A 21,477-nucleotide genomic window follows, 5' to 3' on the forward strand; every position below is an offset into this window, starting at 1 on the left:
TATGCACTTTAATAAACATGCCTAAGGATATATGTTTTTTTTTTATTTGATTGGCATGTAAGAGATTAAATGCTATTCCAGTGTTTATTATTCATAGAATTTTGCAAACTCGGACCTAGGGTATCTGAGCGCTCTACGTAGTTGGCAGAGAAATAGTTACCAGAGTTACAAATCGGTAAATGCAATTACATCGAGTAGGCACAAAGACATACCAACAGTATACACAGAAGTATACTATAAACAGTGATAGTTGCACGAGTTACATATGAAATAATCACAGATACATGTCAACAGTGGATATGAAGGATGGTGGGATATATGCACGATATAGTTCTGAGGTAGTTAAGGTAGGGTAAGTCCACTTAAGTCACAGTGTGTGCATACTCTAAAGTGGTGATGGGCTAGAAAGCATATAAGCATAGAATATCATATAGACCTATAATAACATTGTAGACCAGTGAATAAGTATATAAGAGATATAGTTCTGTGGTAGTTAAGGTGAGATGTGTTGACTTAAGTAACAGTGTGTGCACAAGCTAACAGTAATGATGCGAGATGAGCAAGGGGGCATATAAGCACACAATAACATATAAGCATATAATAACAATGTAAGCCAGTGAAGAAAGAAAAGATCATGTAGGCCTAGTATAACAGTGTAGACTCTCAGTGAAGACCTAACTGCACCAGAATGGTCCTACGGTAGCCAGCTCTGTGTTGGGACCTCCGGGGGTGGTGAGGAGCTGTTGGAGCCAGAGCATGATGGGCTTCAGAAGCAGTTGTGACTAATGCAGGCAGGTTGTGTCATCGTGGCATTGGCGGACGGAGCGGCGGGAGCCCCCCACAAGGGACAAGTCGTCATGCAATTGAGCTGCTGTGCTGAACAAGCTTGAGGGGTTGGGAGTGCGAGTGACGAAGCTCCAGGCACGATGTAAAGGGCGTCAGATCCTAGCTCCTGGCACACATGTGTATGGCAATTTGCTCACCCCCAACTGGTGCGGGGACCGGTCAGGTGGGGGGGTGATGCGGACGGGGGGTGGGGATTGTGAGGGGGTCCTCCTCACCATCCCTGCTTTAGGCGAGGCAGGTGCTTGAGGAAGGAGAGGGCAGGCAGTCCCTTCGTTGACAGGGGGTACGCCCCACAGATCCACAGCACTCTGGTGGCGCCGGGGGTCAGTCGAGTAGGCCACTCCCGGAACACACGGCAGTCCCTTAGGCAGGCCGCTGCGAGCAAGGGGGCAGCGCCAGACTAACCTTGAACTTTCATGTCGCCCTCTTGTTTTCCCACCTTTGGGACTTTTTCCCTCTGACAATTTGAATGGGGATCAGATGTCCATCTAGTTTGTTGTCCCTGTTGCCTCCGTGTTATTGAGTCAACTAGAGCAGTTTATGGCACCAGGGGCCGATCCAGCACCGCAGACCGTGAGGGTGGGCGGGCTGTTAGCAGAGAGGGGTGGCCGTGAGAACAACATGGCCGCCTCATTGTCTCTATACCCCTGCTCCGACAAGTGATAGGCGGGCTGGGGAACAGTAGAGGCAGCGTCCCTGAGCTGCTGCCGTTAGTCAAGGTTCCAGACTCAAGTTGCCATTCCTCAAAGAGGGAACATGCTGCGCCGGAACAGCAGGGCGTCTGTCTGCAGGCACCCAGTGGAGAGAATCTCCCAGGCTTTTTTTCACCGCTGCAGTCTTTTTTCCGCTCCTCGCTGTGTTGTCCTTTATTTTGTTTTGGGCTGTGGACTCGAACAGCTATTTTCAGCAATTTAAGCGTGTCAGGATCGCAAGACTGATTCCTTCGGTTCCAGAAGTGCAGTGGCGCGATGGGGGAGTTTTTCAAGGGATTTAACTCCAAACAGCGATCACTAGCTCGGGTAGCTCCCAAGCACGAGCTCCTTAGCCATCAGCAATCTTGGCATTTCTTGACATATCTAAACGCTAAAATTATACCCCCCCTCAAAATTGTGGTACACAATGATCTCTGCAGCAGGTGTCTTAATCTTTTAAAATGTTTTAAATGCAGCCTCTTTGTGAACAATTAAGTAATCTAGACCAGATTAACTGGCACGTCTTTGTCACAAATTTCTTTTCAGCATATTTTAAAAAAAAATAAATGTATACGTTGACCTTCAGACTCCGCCCCTCGTGACCTCACCCCTTTTCTCCACCACACTTTGATCCCTAATGTATGGGTAAACGGAATACATTTTTCCAATTCCAGTACTGTATGTTGGAATATAAAGTGTTTTCAGAATTCAACTAAATGTATTTCGCTGAAACGTTGTTGTACTGTAGGAAGGAGTTCCAGTAGATGTAGTAAGGTTAGATGAATAGTTGTATTTTTCTTGGATATGAAGGTAGTCTTTAAATAAGTTCAGAGGTATAGATGAAATTAACCTCACCTGGAGCAGCCACCCTGCTGCTCAGCCAAGGATCCAACTGACAGTCCACCCTACACCAATCCACACATTCCATGACATCACCATCCACACTAACATTCTACCCAATACATTCTCACTAGCTGAACAGCAGAGGCAGAGAAACGGGGAAGATGCATGGTGTCAAAACCCAAGATATAACAAACATTTCACTCGCGTATTTGAAGTTTCACTCATATGTGATAAACAAAAAGGAGGATTGGTGAGCCACTTCATAACTGTCCTCTTCGTCTCCTTACTCTCAAGACTGCATTCCTGGTTGCCATTACCTCTGCCAGGAGAGTGAGTGAGCTCCAGGCTCTTTCTTCTCAACCTCCCTTCCTTTCTGTCCATCCGGACAAAGTTGTGTTGCGGACGCGACCCTCTTTCCTGCCCAAGGTAGTCACAGCCTTCCACATCGGGCAGTCCATCACCTTGCCCACCTTCTTTCCACCTCCGCATCCCTCGAAAGAGGAAGAGAGGCTCCACCGTCTGGACCCAAAACGTGCGCTCTGGATCGCACACGCCAGTTCCGGGTGGATGACCAACTCTTTGTTGGTTACGTGGGCGCTAAGAAGGGACGGACCATTTCTCGATGGGTCGTCTTGTGCATCAAGGCTTGTTACTCTTTGGCTAAAAAGGAGCCTCCTGTGGGACTACGTGCCCATTCCACTTGGGCCATGGAGGCTACTACTGCCCTGGGTCGGTGAGTCCCTGTGCAGGACATCTGTCAGGCAGCTATGTGGGCCTCGCTGCACACGTTCGCAAGACACTACTGCCCGGACAGCCAAGTCCGGAGAGATGGCTTTTTCGACCGTTCCGTTCTCCAGGACTTTCTGGTGTGATCATTGGTTTGCAGACTCACCACCGGGGTTGGTATTGCTGGGGTATCTATTCTAAGGTAAGGAATCTAATACTAACCTGTTTCTTTCAGATGCACAAGTTACTTAGCTTCGGTAACGATATATCTGTAAGAAACAGTAGTTAGCGTTCGATTCCTTACCGCACCACCCATCCTCCCCGTTCTGCGAACCGATATCTAGGGCTAAGGTCATCCCTTTGAGGGCCCTAGTTTTATGGCACCAGTGTTGGTTTCTATCCTGGCTCTGCGTTTCTGTTGCAGAAAAGCTGTGTATAAGAACTGTCGTCCGTGCGCGAGGGTGGCGTCCAAGTACTCCGGCGACGTCATCCCGGCGCCGACGTCTGACGCGGAGCCACTGATGACGCCTACCGACGCGCGGGGGTACTGCTACGCAAACCTTTCCGGATACAGTCTGACGCCTGGGGATATTCTAAGGTAAGGAATCTAACACCAACTACTGTTTCTTACAAATATATTGTTACCAAAGGTAAGTAACTTGTAAAGTAAAGTAAAGTAAAGTCCACATTTGTAAAGCGCACAATCACCCGTAAGGGTCTCTAGGCGCTGGGGGGCCGTCGGGGAGATTAAGCGAGCTATTGCCCAGAGTCACATGGTGCTGGGCTAACCTGCCGCCGGAGCCGGGGATCGTACCGTGGTCCCCAGATTCCAGCGTCAGTCGCCCTGGCCGCGGCGCCACACCTCTCCCAACTTGTGCATCGAGGGTGATGCTTGGAGACTTAACTGAGTCGGATAGAACGAGGGAGCAGTTTAGGGCAGCCAGATTCTTTAGCCACTCTTGGATGGGACGATGGTTGCTTTTTGGAGAGAATAGGATCAGCTCTGTTTTATCTGGGTTGAGCTTTAAGTGGTTGATGTTGAACCAAGTTTGGATCTCCGTTAGAGTGGTATTCAGGTGTTGGATGTCATCAGGGGACTTGATTTTGAAATAGATTTGGGTGTCATCCGCGTAAAGGTGGTAACTCACTCCAGCTTTTTTCAAGATGATTGTGAGGGGCTCCATGAAGAGATTGAAGAGGGACGGGGAGAAAACGACTCCGAAGTCGACGACGAAAGACGCAAGACCAGTCTCGCCGCCGAAACCAGTCTCGATGCCATCTTGCACGGCAAAGAGAGCGGCACAACCACTCGACGCCGACCACGCGGCGGAGATGGAAAGAAAGAAGAGGAGACTCGAGGCAGAGATGGAGAACATCCTGCAGCGAAAGAAAGATTTCGACGAAAAAATGAAATCTTACACAATTCCGTCGAGGCCCAAGTCACCGGTAGTACAGTTGGTCGAGGAAGAAGAGGAAGACTTCGAGGTCGAAGCAACACCAGAGAGCTTGGAAGATCTGTTGTATCAGGAAGATGATACCCCCTATTACGAAGAGGAGGGAGATGACGACCAGAGGGCGTACCAAGAATCGACATACTCGGATACACAGGAGTTTGAGTGGCAAGACATCGAAGCTGAGAGTCCAGAAGAGGGAGTAGACACATATCCAGCGAGGCCCTCGCCGCCTGACTACATCGGCCTTTATAATGAATGCGTCAAGAACGCAGCAACAGCGTTCAGAGTCAAGCTCGAGGAGGAGGTGCCGAAAGGGGATTTCTTAGTAGAGACACTACTCTCAATGCACACCAGAAACCAGTACTTGCCAATGCTTGAAAGCATCAAAGGACAAGGAAGAGAGGCATTCAAGGAGCCTGCGACTTGTAAACCCGTCACGCCAAGGACGGAGAAAAAATACAAACATTCCTCAAAGGACCCACCCTACATACAGGGGACGGTCACTGCTGACTCTATCATTACTGCAACAGCAAGGAAAAGGGCCAAAGTCCCAACTACTTCAGGCCCACCCCCAGACAAAGAGAGCAGAAGGATGGACCTAACGGGAAGGAAAATCGAAAGAAATGCCGCTATGCACTGGCGCATGGCTAATTCCAAGGCACTGCTCAACAGACACCATTACCAAATAATGGAAGAACTGGGACAGTTGGTGAAACACCTTCCTCAAGAATACCAACAAAGGGCTTCGCACCTGGTAGAGGAGGGGAAGAACTTGGCAAACTCTTGCCTAAAAACAGCACTGGACAGTGCAGACACTGCCAGCAGACTTATGATGCTGGGCATCACAGAAAGAAGACAAGCCTGGCTCAGAATATCAGGCTTTAAACCAGAGGTGCAACACAACATCCTGAACACTCCGTTCAACGGTGAAACACTGTTCGGGGCACCAGTGGACGACAAGCTCTCACAGCTCAAGAAAGATAACGACACCGCAAGATCCGCAAGATCCATGGGGGCCTTACAATTCAGGGGAGCAAAGAGAGGAACCCCGTCACGGAGACCACACGGGAGAGGGGGGAACCAGCCGGGAACGTCGCACCAGTCCTTCCAACATTCCCACCAAAGCGACACCCATGCGCAACAAGGCCAGCAAAAACAGCACTGGCAATATCAACATAGGGGCCAGTGGAAACAACAGGAGAGGTGGACAGCAAACCACCTCCAAGTGACTCGGCCACATTGATAGTGCACACCCTCCCAAAGACTCCAAGGGTGGAGCACAAAAACAAAAAACAGGAGTGTCGCGCAACGAAAGACCACGAGCACGTAACACCTGTGGGAGGAAGATTAAACCACTTTCTCCAGGAGTGGATGAAAATTACCACAGACAAATGGATCATCAACACAATACATTACGGGTACTGCATAGAGTTAGAAAAGACACCACCAAGCAGAAAGCCAAAGAAAAGAGCACTAGCAAACAAGGAACTAGAGCTGCTTCAGAGGGAGGCAGAGGAACTGCTACTAAAGAAGGCTATCGAGCCTGTACCTCGCATGGAAAGGAACAAGGGGGTGTACTCTACATACTTCCTAGTGCCCAAGGTAGACAAAACAATGAGACCCATCTTGGATCAAAGGTTTCTCAACAAATTTATGAGGACACAAAAATTCAAAATGACATCCCTGCAAGAAGTACTTCCACAGATTCAAACAGGGGACTTCATGGTCACCATAGACCTCAAAGATGCCTACCTTCCCATCCCAATAAACAGACGGCACAAACATCTGCTACGATTTGCAATAAAATCAAATCACTATCAATTCACAGCATTGGCCTTCGGCCTAAAATCAGTACCGAGGGTATTCACAAAGTGTCTAGCAGCAGTCGCAGCGCACTTAAGGAGGAAAGGGATACACGTATACCCATACCTAGACGATTGGCTAATAAAGGCAAAGTCATACAACACGTGCAAACAGCACGCTCAAATAGTGACAGACACACTGATGGCCCTGGGTTTCTCCATTCACTGGAAGAAATCCTCGATAAACCCAGAACAGGTCAAAATGTTTCTGGGGGCAGAGATCAACACCGTGCAGGAGAAGGTGTTCCCCAGCGAGAGGAGAACGAAGGCGCTGTTGAAGGAGGCGCGCCTCTACCAGAAGGGGCAAGCTCTGACAGTGAGGACGGTGAGCAAAATGATGGGCATGATGGCCTCATGCATCCACATAGTACCAAACGTACGACTACACATGAGACCACTCTAGGAGTGGCTGCAGGACCAATGGTCACAAGCGACAGGGTGTTGGGAGGACCTAGTGGTTGTAACGCACGCAGTGCGCGAGAAAATATCATGGTGGGACAAAGGAAACATAACAAAAGGGAAACTTCTAACGCCACCAACACCAGCAGCAGCGCTTTGTTCTATGTTTTAAACTCTCATTTTGAAACTGTGTTTTCTGCTTTTAAAAGTACATTTGAATCTGTGTGAAAGCCTACCTGTGCAACATTCCTCGTTTCTATCAGGTCGCCGCCCCGTTTCACCACGGCTTGTGCCGCTTGCGTGGGGGGCGTCCCTGACCTTTTGGGCCGGCCCCCGAGGGCGTAACACTTCCGCCAGAGGCGGGACCGGTGCCTATTTAGGCTGACCCACTATCTCCCACACAGCGGACCGCCGGCGGGTCGCCAAAGGCGAGCCCGTCTGCGCCTGTCCGCGCCAGTCCGTCGTCTGTTGCACTGACCCCTGGCTCCGACCTTAGGCAATCCGATGGCCCCTTTTGCCCGTGAGGAGCTGATTGCTATTGGGAAACTGGCTGCCTGCACGGCTCATCGGCGGAACCCTGATTTCCTTTGTGCACCATGTGACCATTGTGGCTTTAGAAATTCAGAGTTCAGCCAGCTGCCAGCATTAGTCGCCTCAGGGGCTAAATCCTCTACAAAATTAGGTATGGTGAGTTTAAACTGCAGGTCATTAGTGAAACACCACGAAGACGTCCATGAGTTCCTTACTGATTATTCCCCTGATCTTTTGTTTCTAACAGAAACATGGTTAACTGATGACACCTTGGCCATTTCTGCCCTGGCTCTTCCTCCAGGTTATCTTATACGCTCACAGAATAGACTCAAGGGAAGAGGTGGCGGCATAGCAGTGATTTTTAAAAGCGAGTATTCCTGCACCCTCAGTTCTATAAGTATAACCAGCTGTGAAAGTGCGGTATTCAGGATACGAGTTTCCGATACCTTTACCCTGACGGGGCTCCTGATATACCGCCACCCTGGGCCAGCTGGCGCCTTCCATGAATCATTGATTTCGACTATCTCTGTGTTGGCCTTACAATCGGCAAACTTCAGTGTACTGGGTGACCTCAACCTTCATCTATAGTGTTGCGACTCCTCCGCTATACTGAAGTTTCTGGGAGATTTGGAGGCTTGCCAGCTGAACCAGTTGGTTAATGGGCCATCGCATCAGGCCGGCCACTTATTGGATCCGGTGTTTTCTAATATCCAGGAAGTCTCTATTGCCACTCCTTGTCCCCTAAGTTGGACCGATCACTTTCCGGTCCATATCTCGATCATGATTCCAGCTAGCGGTAGGGAAAAACCCTTTCCCCTGTTGTGGAAGCGCCCCTGGAACAAATTGGACAATATCTTGTTTGAAGACAGACTTAAAACGTCGTTTCCAATCTGGTCCAGTAATATAGAGGAGGCCGATATAGCCTATAGGGAGTGGATAAAAAACTCACTCGATCACCTCATTCCGATGAAATTGTCAAGACCTAAGCGGGTGCAGTCCCATCCATGGTACTCAGAGGCCTTAGTAATAAATAAAAAGCAATGCAAACGACTGGAGCGCCTCTGGAGGCGTACGTATGACCACCAGGCTAAAATTAATTTTAGAACAGCCACAAAAGCATATCACAAACTTTTAAAAACCTCGAAAGCCAAGTATTACACTGATCTTATTAATTCTACTACCAACCGCCCCAAAACCATTTTCTCTTTAGTAAAAGACCTGACTAAGGCCCGGGAAGGTACAAGCAATCTGATAGTGTCTAACCCACAATGTGAAGAGCTGGCCTGTTTCTTTATTGACAAAGTTAAAGGGATCTACAATTCTCTGAATTTGGATGGTCCTACTACACATTCCAGTCCTACCATAGCTCTAAAGGTTCTTACTCATTCACTGCTATCTCTCTCTCCCGTTGAGCAGACAGAGATGGAATCCCTGACTAAAAAAGTGAAGTCTGGCTCCCCAGAAGATCCCGTTAAACCTGAACTGTTCAGAGCACTTCAGAACACCATCTTGCGGGAGGGGCAGGTGCTGATTAACAACTCGCTTCAGTCAGCTGTCATCCCTACATCCTGGAAACACGCCAAAGTTGTTCCCCTCCTAAAAATACCCTCTTTGGATCCCGCCAGACCAGATAGCTTCAGACCTATTTCTCTACTCCCTTACCTTAGTAAGATAATGGAGGCTCATGTGAATTCTATTTTGACCACCTATTTGGATTCCAATGGAATTTTAGATGAGTCCCGAAACGGATTCCGTGCTAAACACAGCACGGAGTCGGCTCTATTGGCTGTCATGGAACATCTGTGGGAGGTGCCAGGACCAGGGTGAAACATCTGTACTGGTTCTGCTGGATTTGAGCGCAGCCTTTGACACGGTCTCCCACAGGATCTTGCTTGAGAGACTGTGGGAGATCGGAGTCAGGGAGAGTGCCCTGAATTAGTTCGCGTCATTTCTATCTGACCGTTCCTTCCAGGTTCACGCCCTGCCGCACTCATCCGGCAGGCACCCCCTGGAATGTGGGGTTCCGCAGGGCTCTGCGCTCAGCCCCACATTTTTTAATGTGTATATCCGCCCACTGGCCATGTTGGCTCGTGAACGTAAAATCAAACTAATATCGTATGCGGACGATACACAACTTATTTTCACCTTCTCCAAAAACACCATGGCTGACCAAACTAAATTCCAGGAGGATATTCTGGCTATCTCAAACTGGCTATCGCAGAACTATCTACAGTTAAATACATCTAAAACTGAGATACTTCTTATAGGTAGGGAAACACAAAAATGGGATAAACACTGGTGGCCTTCCACACTAGGACCTTCCCCCACTCCTAAGGAGACTGTTAAAAATTTGGGTGTGATGTTGGATGACTCACTCTAGATGGAAACTCATGCCAAGAGAGTGGCAGGCACCTGTTATGGTCGCCTACGCTCTCTCAAGCCTATTCTTGGTTTTTTTGAGCCATACACTCGTCAGACTATAGTCCAGGCTCTAGTCTTATCCCATCTAGACTATTGCAATGTTCTTATGCTTGGGTCTAACCTGACAGTGATAAATAGGCTACAGAGAGCCCAGAATGCGGCTGCCCGTATTCTGTGTGCACTCCCTAAAACATGCCATACCTCCCCCATTCTTTGCCGTTTGCACTGGCTGCCGATTAAACAGCGCATTCAGCTCAAAACTTTGTGTAATTCACAAAATCCTATACGGTCTCGGCCCCCAGATTTTGCGGGAACTCTGCTTCTTCTATGCTCCCATGCGTGCCCTCCGTTCGGCGGATTTCTCTTGCCCGCACAGTTAAGATCCGAAGAAGCAGAGCCGGTGGCCGTTCCTTTAAGTATCTGGCCCCAAAACTTTGGAACTCTATCCCTCTGGGAGCTCCATCCACTTCTGATCATATGCTGTTTCATAAACAGATCAAAACTTGGTTGTTTTCCTCTGTTTAAACCCACTTTTGTTGCTGTGCTGTCTGGCCTCTGGTATGTTCACAAGCGCTGGGACGCCCCGTTGCTGGGGTAGCCATGCGCTATAGAAGCAGGCTTAACATAACATAACACCAACAGTGACCATCACCACAGACGCATCCCAAAAGGGATGGGGAGCACACATGGAAAAACTCCGAGTGAGGGGCCTGTGGACACAAACGGATGCGGTCAAACACATCAACTACCTGGAACTAAAGACAGTTCTCCTAGCGATGAAAGCTTTCCAGAAGAAGCTGTACAATCAAACAGTGTTGATCCAGACGGACAACACAACAGCGATGTTCTACATAAACAAGCAGGGAGGAACACAATCCGCCCCGCTGTCAGAGCTAGCGCAGGAAATATGGAAATGGGCTATACCACTGAAAACAGATCTACTGGCAGTACATCTACCAGGAAAGGACAACGTGGAAGCAGATTGGCTCAGCAGGCAGACATCGGCCTCGCACGAATGGGAGCTGAATGCACAAGAAACAAAGAAACTGTTCGACAGGTGGGGAACCCCGTCAATAGACCTGTTTGCAACACACCAGAATGCAAAATGCCAACACTTCGCATCGAGGCAACCAGGGGAAGGGTCCCATGGGAATGCCCTATGGATAAGCTGGTCAAAGACATTTGCCTACGCCTTTCCGACGATTCCCCTGATACACAAAGTACTCAGCAAGTGCAGGACAAGCAACATGACCCTGATACTGGTCGCACCCCAGTGGGCCAGGCAGACATGGTATTCTCAGATTATGGAAATGACACAGAGTGCACCACACAGATTTGGGAGAAGGAAAGACCTACTCTCCATGCAAAACGGAGAGGTGTTGCATCCAGAGCCGGAAAGTCTCAGCCTAGCAGCCTGGCTCCTGAGGGCGTAGAATTCGCACACCTTAAATTACCTGAGAGCACCCTGAGGATACTTCGAGAGGCTAGAAGACCAAGCACACGTAAGTGCTACGTGGCTAAATGGAAAAGGTTCACACTATGGTGCAGAAAGGAGAGACTGCACAACAAGATGACAAGACTCTACAGTGCTCAAGTACCTCACGCACCTGCTCGAGACAAACCTGAGCTCATCATCGCTAAGGGTACACCTAGCAGCCATTGTCGCTTACACTAGAGGAGAAACAGGCAAAAGCTTCTTCACTTCTATGATTGTGAAAAGATTCTTGGAGGGTGCAAAAAGGATTGCACCACCTAAAAGGTTACCAGCGCCTGCATGGAACCTCAATATAGTACTGACAGAACTCATGAAGGCACCCTTCAAACCAATGCATAAGGCCTCTCTACAGATGATAACGTTAAAAACAGCTTTCCTAGTGGCAATCACCTCGCTCCGCAGAGTAAACGAGCTACAGGCGTTAACGCTACAGGAACCCTACATACAAATTCACAACGATAGGGTGGTGATGAGAACGGACCCTCACTTTATGCCAAAAGTGGTGTCCAAGTTCCACATCAACCAGACAATTCAAATACCAAGTTTCTTCCAGAAACCAACAACAAAAGCTGAAAGGGCACTGCACACTCTGGACGAGAGACGTGCAGTCATGCATTACATAGAGAGAACTAAAGATCACAGAAAAACAAAGCAGTTTTTTGTGTCATTCGCAGAAAGTTTCATGGGCAAAGCTGTTACTAAAAGGACAATTGCACGATGGATCGCGTAAGCGATACAATTCTGCCACAAACAAGCGGGCCAAGAACTGTCAGAAGGTCCACGGGCCCTTTCAACAAGAAAAAAGGGAGCTACTATAGCCTTCTTGGCAAACACCCCCATTCAGGACATATGCCTGGCGGCAACATGGGCTTCTGTGCACATGTTTACAAAACACTACTGTGTGGACATACAAATGAACAAGGAAGCACAAGTGGGACAGAAGGTGCTCCAGCACATTTTCAAGAACCCAAGCTCATCTTCCACCCAGCCGCCACAATAACAACAAACCGCTACAAAGTCTATGCACAGCATAGTGAATCCAGAAAGATTCATGCTGCAAAACGAATAGTTTCTTACCTGTCGGTGTAGTTTTGCAGCTTGAAGATCTTTCTGGATTCACTAGCGAACCCACCCACCTCCGCCAGAAAGATGAGGCTGGAGAAGAGAGGTGGTTAAACAACAAAAAAAAAAAAAGGACTTTAATGGAACTTCAAGGAAAAGAGCGGTTAAAGGAAAGATCAAAACATTGCCATACAATTCGGAAACAGAACACAAACGGGAAAAGAAAAAAGAATCCGAAGATGGCGCCCAAGGGTGGGAGCTTCCACAGGAAGCATGCCGACGTCACAGGAAGGACACCAAAAGGTGGGACGTCGACGCCCACCTGGGCTACGGAAAAAAAAAACTAAAAAAACAAAGAAGACTACGATTCCGGACTCGACCACTAGACCGCGGAATAATGCACAGCATAGTGAATCCAGAAAGATCTTTAAGCTGCAAAACTACACCGACGGGTAAGAAACTATTCGTTCTCTTGCAAGCAGTTGCCTTGGGGGTCTACCCCACCAACTCCCTTATGCCCTCCTGCCGGTGCTGTGAATTTTGGTTTGGGCCGGTTTGTCAAGGGCTTATCACATCCCATCTTGGGGCCCGGGGGCGTCGGGATATGGTAGTAGTGGGCCTGGATTGTTGTAAACGTATCTAGGACCCTATTTAAATATTCCCGATTTATGCCCATATGTGGTTATATCAAATCATATCCTTATAAAGGCATAAGAATCATACCCATATTAAGTCGTAGCCAATGCAGTCCAAATATGGCAAGGCTACTCTCATAGACTCCTAGAAAGCACAACGCGTTCTTAAACAAACCAAGCCTCCAGCAGCCCGGGAATTCCCCCTGCTTCTGTATTGATTTGTCCTAGAACTCCTGGAGTCCTGAAAGAACTGCGAGTTCTTAGTGACGTCTTCTGTCCAACCTTTTGTCAAACTCGGCACCTTCCAGGTATAAATATACCAGCATCTGCCCTAGCAAAACTCACGGTGGTTTGGAGCAGATCGGCTATCTACTTGCCCGACGCCCTGCTGTAGCGTGTGCCAAGGGAAGCCGACCCTCCCATTGACGCACTGAGAAAGACGCTGTCTTTTCTCCTGCCGAGAAATCCAGCTCCGGTGTTTCCCTGTCACCCTTGCGGGTTGATGGGAGATCGAGTCCTGAGAGAGAGATGCAAGACCTCCTTCATTCTATAACCAAGGTACGGAGCTGATTAGACCCTTAGAGAATTCTTGATTCATATTCTTGGCAGAAACTATCTTAACTCAAACTGCACCTCACTTACTCCTTCCCATGTACTAGGCTTAGGTTAGGTACACCGGGGTAGGCGTATCTTAGAAACACCAGTTGAGTACGTTTGGTCAACTTTTATCATTTTATGTATTTTATCCGTTTTAAGGATCTTATGGCTTAGAAACCATACAAATGCCTTTACAGTATTATTTCATAATACTCCTGTTACTATACGCACTTTACTTTATGACAAGTATTGCAATTGTAGCAATTCACTTCTCTTGCATGAGAAAGAAGACTGCTCAATAAATAACCACTTTTATTGAAAACACCCGTCTCTCTGTTTCTTTGCACTCCTGGTGAAACTAAGCATGCACGATTGACTGAGTAAAATAGCTATCTATTGTTTCCGCGACTCTGGAGATATACTCCTTGTTCTAGGGGAGCAAAGTTGTCATGTTTATGCGGTTGTCAGAAACTAATCCCTTCTTGTAAATTCGAGAAAGTTTCTAATGACCTCTGAGCTAGCTGGCATTCATAATTAAGTCTAACATATTCAATAGAGACCTTGTCGATCTAAGTCCTACGTCTAAACTATCGTTTATGTTATTCCAATGCGCAGAGCCTATTGGGAATATAGGAACTACACTACAGGGTCATGGGTAGCATAAATACCGGCCTGACTGCCCCGCCTTACTCCAGTCTCTGGTGGCACAAGCAGCTAGAGGTCTGAAACCCCAGGGCCCACGAGGTAAAAGCTCATCTTCACCGAGATGTCCAGTGGTGCCGGATGTCCCTCCTATTCCAGGTACCTGCCTTTGGGTGATCACCGGCTCCCAATTTCCCATAACAATAATAATCCATCTCCCCCTACAACCAGTCTTGGCCGGCCCGGCTCCGCACTCCTGAGGTTCAACTTGATTTTCATAGTGCTTAAACCCATTTTGGCTCTTCGCTAGCCCCCTGCTTGACTTCGTTTGGATACTCACACATTAAGCCTAATGAATCTATCATGCAACTGTGGCTACTGTCACAATGTTTAAACTCGGACATTACTTTGCCATTGTTCCGCGATCCTGCAGCAGTATCTGCAATTTCTCACCGGCACTTCTAACTAATCTGCTGTTCATCACACTGACTGCCATTTCACACAGCCAAATAACATTCTCTAATATTTACCTGGCTGCCGAACAAGTAACCTCTTCACACATATCCAGCACTTTGAAACTCCAATAATATGTATGTTCGAGGCATCTGTGCTGTAGATACACATGCTTTGCATACTCCTGCCACCTAGTGTTGGGTCCGGATGTTTGCAAATAGTTTTTCTTCAAGAAGTCTTTCCTAGTCACGAGGTAAGTTTCTGCCATCGGGTTCGGATGTGTATTGCTGAGCTCCGGATCGAAAATGCTCTGCAGGTTCCCTTTGATGTGCAATCTTTTCTACCCTCGACTGTACTGTTTCCGTACACTTTTCCCACTTCTCCACGTATCATTTCAACATTGGAATCGACTTTCAATCAGAAAGCTTTGTGGATGGCCTTCGAGACCTAACCGTGCCGGCTAGCTCTCCGTCGATGGATCGGACTCCGTTTAAATTCTTTCCTCAGTGCTACGCGAAGTATCTGCGCACTGACTCACACAAGGTGTGCAACTTGTGCTTGTATCCGGAGCACAAGGAAGAAGACTGTGACGCCTGCAGATCATTCTGATCGAAAAAGACTTCGCAATTGTCGGGCTCGACTTCGAGAGATGCAGTGTCAAAGCTTCAAAGACACGCTGGACACCTTAGTTAAAGACTCCGACCAAGAAGGCATCAAGGTATCAGCAGCAGAGGAGGAAGCCTTCTCCGAACAAGACTGACTCGGAGCTCGAGATAGACTTCGACACTGAAGAACTGCTGCAGGGACATGGTGACATGAGTACCGAAGACCCCTTGCCCCCACAAACTCCCAAAAATCACAAGGCTTCGGCACCACCTCTGCCTTATGGCCAAGTTCGGCGCCGAGATGACGTTTCCGACGCCCCACCTCCCGGCCCGGCACCGAAACTAGCAGTTCAGCCTTCCTGCTCAGCACCTCCGGTTCCAAGCACAAGTCCGGCTCGGAGTCTAAATCCTCCACGCCGAAAGCCCAGCAGCCATCTGAGCCGAAACCTTCCACGTCGAAAAACAAAGAGACCCCTTTGGATCCTAAATTGGAAACTAATCCACCCGATCTGATGCAAAAGAGGTTGCATATTAACCCTGACACCGGCCATATTCACGTAAAGCCTCCTCAGAAACTCAAGCTTCAAGAAGAGAACGCCTACAAAATCCCCTCGAATAGAAAGGCTGTAGCAAAAGTCCTTTTCATACACTATTGCCTCCACCACCACCTGAGAATCCTTTGCAAATTACACCTAAAGTTTCTCCTTAATCTCATCATACCGATGATCATTCAGATGATGCATGGGATGAATATTCCAACAGACCCATGGACCGATTACACACTGGATCCCCCATGTGATACTGATCCAGACCTTTACCCATCCAAACCATCTCCTCCAGACGACCATGCATCACACCAGGAACTCATTGCCAGGAATGCACATTACCATGAGGTAGAGCTCCACAAAGAATCACTAGAAGATACTGTTTTTTTCTAGTGATTTTTCTACACAGCTGCCTAGAGGGGACGCACTACGCCTGCGGAAGCATATATCTGCCCAATCAAAACATGAACTCCTGTCCAACATGTGGGTGGAGCCATGGCCTCTCTCTGTAGTACTCCTGATAGTTCTTTTTAGGTTCATCACATGAGGTCTGACGACAGCTGCGCAAATCTAAAAACATGGGTCATTGCTCAGTTAGATTCTCTGGGTGAAAGTATTGTAAAATTCATTAGTCTGAAACAAGGATGTATTTTAATACCTATTTTATGTACTCTTTATGTGGCTAAGCTCACTGTTCAATCCAAGGATGTTAACTCTCATCCTCCAGAATTAGGCTGAGAATACATAAATTAACTATGCTACACTGAAGACCTTATAAGTTTCTGCCAGAATGCTGTTTTCCTGTTTAAGGCACTTGGCTACTAAGCAATGTGTAATGATTCCAACTATCTCATCATGCATGCAGATAAAACCCAAGATTGAATCCAAAACTAGATACCAGAGATCATAGAGCACGTGAATCTAAAACTTAAGTAACCTTTTTCATATATACTTTGTAGTTATGCTTAGATCCTATCCTAACTGAATTGGAAACACTATATTCAAGAACAAAAGAGAAACTGCTACTCCTTCTCCTGACCTAATGAATTCAATATCTACAGGGATGCCTCTGGTGCCCCGCTACTCCAGGATGTTTGTTCTATTTGTATCGTACTCCAATCCTTTCAGACTCCTGCACCATTTTCTCTGAGGAAATGTTTAATTCTGTTAGAATTCGGGAGAGTGAGCTTATCCAAATTGGCAGTGCAGACCCTGGGCATTCGTTGCTGCTTTTTATTCAAGACTTTGAAAATTACAGGGCTATGCCTGCATATACGTAATGCAGCAGGCAAAAATGTCAGGCACGTTGTTTAGAAAAGCACTGCATGAATGTAACTGCCTCATGCATAGGCTAACATTGCATTTCCTAAATCGAGTTCTAGAGCCATTGCTGATAAGCAGATCAAACTTAACAGAGTAGGGCAGATGAAATGTCATCACTGAGAGAACTCAAAATTGTGAAGTTCTTACAACTCCACTATCCAGACGTATCTTTGCAATGTTAATTGAAAAGACTGCTTGCATCTTCAAAGTGCTTTTGTTAAGGATAGCCTACAGACCGCATTTAATTGTCTATTGTTGAAGACCTATTGTGGACAATATCCGTATTAACCTTGGGCTTTGGGCGATTGCTTGGCATTCTTGCATACGTTATTTTATTGCTTATTTAAAGGGTTTCCTTCCTTTTCACATGTTTGTTCCTCCCCTTGAGCATAGCCTTTTTCCATCCTTTTGATTGAATGAAGTATATCGTTCCACAGCTTACATTCCTGGAACTACTATATTCTTCCCCACTCCAATCTTTACCCTGACACTCATCCATCACCTACCCCACTTTTTTTTTTTTACACCCCCTACTTCTTGATGTTCCATACCCTTCTGTTGTTAATGCATGTTTCTTTTTCAACCTGCATAGCCCCCCACTCCATCCCATCTACCAGTGCTCCCTCCCACCTCCTTAAGATGTGTTGTTAATTATTTTGAGTGCTCAGCAGCTGGATTTCGGCACACTTTTAAAAAACTTTTTTTACATTCACCACTCTAGTATTGGTTTCCACCATTTTGGAATTGCTGTCATGCAATGGCATATGCATACACATCATCATGCTAAAGCTGTCTTAGTGTGATGACCCATACGTATGGGTGCACACATACACCATCATATTTTTTTTCTCTTGCCAGTACGGCCAGCATTAACTATGATCATTTTATTTATTTGCTGAACTTACTGCTGGTAAGAAGAGGCTGTGATAGCCTCGTGTGTGACTGGAGAATCTAGACCTCGTTTTTAAACGCTTCTTCTACAATTGTAGTAGCGCTTCTCAGCGCTGTGTTGTCCTTATTTCTGGTGATATTTTAAATTTTCACATTTGTCTTACCTGATCGCCGCTCTCGGCGCAACGTATCTAGCTGATCGCCACCTTTTGGCGTTTTATGTGTGTTTTAATCGCCACCTTTGGCGCAACGTTTTTTACTGCTCTTGATTAATTCTCCTGCTCCTTGCTCCCGGCACCGATCCGCCACGGCTTGTGCCGTTTGCAGCGGCGGTGGCCTCACGAGCACACTCACTTCCGCCCTCCATCCCCACTTCCGCCCTGCTGTCCAATTGGCAGGTCAGCGGTCTAGTGGCTGGAATTGGAAGCCTGTACTTAAACCCAGCACACCCGGTGACTCAGGGCTTACTGCTGGTAAGAAGAGGCTGTGATAGCCTCGTGTGTGACTGGAGAATCTAGACCTCGTTTTTAAACGCTTCTTCTACAATTGTAGTAGCGCTTCTCAGCGCTGTGTTGTCCTTATTTCTGGTGATATTTTAAATTTTCACATTTGTCTTACCTGATCGCCGCTCTCGGCGCAACGTATCTAGCTGATCGCCACCTTTTGGCGTTTTATGTGTGTTTTAATCGCCACCTTTGGCGCAACGTTTTTTACTGCTCTTGATTAATTCTCCTGCTCCTTGCTCCCGGCACCGATCCGCCACGGCTTGTGCCGTTTGCAGCGGCGGTGGCCTCACGAGCACACTCACTTCCGCCCTCCATCCCCACTTCCGCCCTGCTGTCCAATTGGCAGGTCAGCGGTCTAGTGGATTTCTCCCCCAGGGTATTTCATGACACAATGGCGGAAGCGCAGCGGACGAGCGCAGCGGGAGCGCCGACTTCGCGCCGAAGTCGTGCCAAAGTCCTGCCCGTCTGCGCCCGTCTGCGCCATTACGTGCCCAGGGCCCACCCCCCCTGTTTATACTCCTATGTTCTATTCACGTACCGCTCTACTGCAGATGCGGGGGTCAGTTTGCCCCTCGCACTCTGTCCTGAACTGCCAAAATGCGCCCATTTCCTGCCCTCACTGTTCCTTCACTTTGGACTCTTTCAAATCATGCACAGACAGCAAGTCATCTACGTTTTGGAACTTCACGATCCCTAGGTGTACCCCCACTCCCCCCCCTCACAATTCCTCCCTTGCCTTTAGCTTCATCAGTATCAATTGTCGGTCTCTCTCAAAACACAAGAGAGACATTTTTGACCTCTTGGAGAATGCTAGCCCCGCCGCCATGTTTATCACCGAGACTTGGTTAAATGATAGCTCTGGTCCTGATATTGCCATGGCTCTCCCCAATAATTACACCTATGTTGGGCGAAACCGAGTACTCAAAGATGGTGGGGGAATTGCTATCATCTTCAAGAGAGATTTTTCCTGCAATTGGGAAGATCTTGATTTTCCCAATTGCGAAGCTGGTCTGTTTAAACTCACTCTCTCTCCTCAATTCACATTAACGGGCACCCTGATTTACCGTCCACCAGGCTCTGCTAGCAGCTGGGCTGCTGCATTCCCTGATCTTGTCGCACCGTTCTTAGTACAGTCTACCAATTTTACGATTCTTGGTGATTTAAATATTCACTTTAACTCGTCCTCTTGTGCTATTGCTAAACGTCTCCGACAGGATCTTGAAGCATTAGATTTACACCTTCACAACTCCGACCCTACCCATAAGGCCGGCAATCTTTTGGATCCCATCTTTTCTAATCTAACTGGCATCTCCTATCTTTCTTCTACTCCTGTGCTTTGGTCCGATCATTTTATTGTTAATTTTGCTGTCAAAACGTCTGTGGCTGGTTCCTTTAGGCCCGACCTTCCTCACAAAGCCAGTAGAAACTGGAAACGTCTTGATTTGAACAAATTAAATTCTCTTCTTGTCAATTCCAAACCTACGGTCTCCAAGATTACTATCAAAGAGCTCCCTACTGTTACATCATGGCTAACTACCGCCCTGGATTCTTGTCTTCCGAATCAAAATAACAAAGCTCAAATTCATCATCCCCCTGCTCCCTGGTTTAACGATTCTCTCCGGGCTGAAAAATCCAATTGTAAAAAATTGGAGCGCATATGGCGTTCCAACTATGACCCTTCCCATAAAATTAAATACAAGTCTGCCCTCAAAACCTATCATGCGGCCTGTGATACCGCCAGAGCTGACTTTGCGAACAGCACCATTCTTACAGCGCAAAATAGACCTAAAGCCCTGTTCAAAATAGTCAAGGAGCTCTCGGGTGCTTCCTCGGTTCCTAAGGATCCCTGTTTAGACACTGTTCAGTGCAATGCTTTAGCCAATTTTTTTCTTGCAAAAATTGACAAGATTTATGCCAGTTTTAATTCTACTCCTGCCTCCCCCACCCACTCTGCTCAACACCCATGTAATTTTTCGCCTGATATTATCCCCGGTCCATCGCCCACCCTCTCTCCACTTCTTGCTTGGGATCCTATCTCCCCTGTGCTCCTTAATAAGTATCTTCAAGACATCAAATCTGGCTCCCCCCTGGACCCCATGCCCCCGCAAGTTTTGCGCTCTCTGGACCCAGCATCCCTCCACATTATTCTAGATGTCTTGAACGCTTCTTTGACAGAAGCGTTGGTTCCAAGCGAATGGAAACACGCAATGGTGGTCCCACTATTAAAAAAGGCAAATGCAGATTCAAACAACCCCTCCAATTTTCGCCCCATTTCTTTGCTTCCGTGCTTCTCCAAGATTTTGGAGAAACATGTTAACTCTCTGCTTAACTCTTTTGTTGAATCTTCCAATTTTCTTCATGGTTCTCAATCCGGGTTTCGTGCGGGTTTCTCCACGGAAACCACCCTCCTTGGCGTATCAGAGACCATCAGACGCCAAGTGGATAATGGGGAGACGGTGGCACTCATTCTGCTTGATTTGAGTGCCGCTTTCGACACCGTCTCCCACTCCATCTTATTGTCCACATTGGAGGAGGTTGGCGTTGGTGGCCCCGCCTTGGCCTGGATTGCTAATTTTCTTTCTGACCGCACGTTCCAAGTCTTCTCCTCTACTTCTGTCTCTTCTACTCTCCCCTCCACTCACGGTGTTCCCCAAGGGTCTATTCTTAGTCCCCTTTTCTTTAACCTGTATGTGAGGCCGCTTGCTTTTTTAGCGGAACAGGCGGGCCTCACAATTTACTCGTATGCTGATGACACTCAAGTCATCTACTCCCTTTCCACCAATAAAAACCTCCCCTTGTCTTCTCTTCAATCCGGGCTGAAACAAATATCGGATTGGATGCTGAAGCACAAGCTAAAATTAAATGGGGATAAGACAGAACTTCTTCTGTTTGGCCCAGACACTTCACTCTGGGGCCCACACCATTGGCCATCGGAGATGGGTCCTCTCC

The 21,477-nt window shown here is 47.5% G+C and overlaps 1 protein-coding gene across 2 annotated transcripts in view; it reads left to right on the plus strand.

Annotated features, from left to right (window-relative positions):
• Nucleotides 1–21,477, plus strand: part of PSMA4 (proteasome 20S subunit alpha 4) — a 162,434-nt gene that overhangs the window by 70,677 nt on the left and 70,280 nt on the right. The window lies entirely within an intron of this gene.

This window comes from Lissotriton helveticus, chromosome 1_2 (assembly GCF_964261635.1).
Source record: "Lissotriton helveticus chromosome 1_2, aLisHel1.1, whole genome shotgun sequence".
Classification (NCBI taxonomy): Eukaryota; Metazoa; Chordata; class Amphibia; order Caudata; family Salamandridae; genus Lissotriton; species Lissotriton helveticus.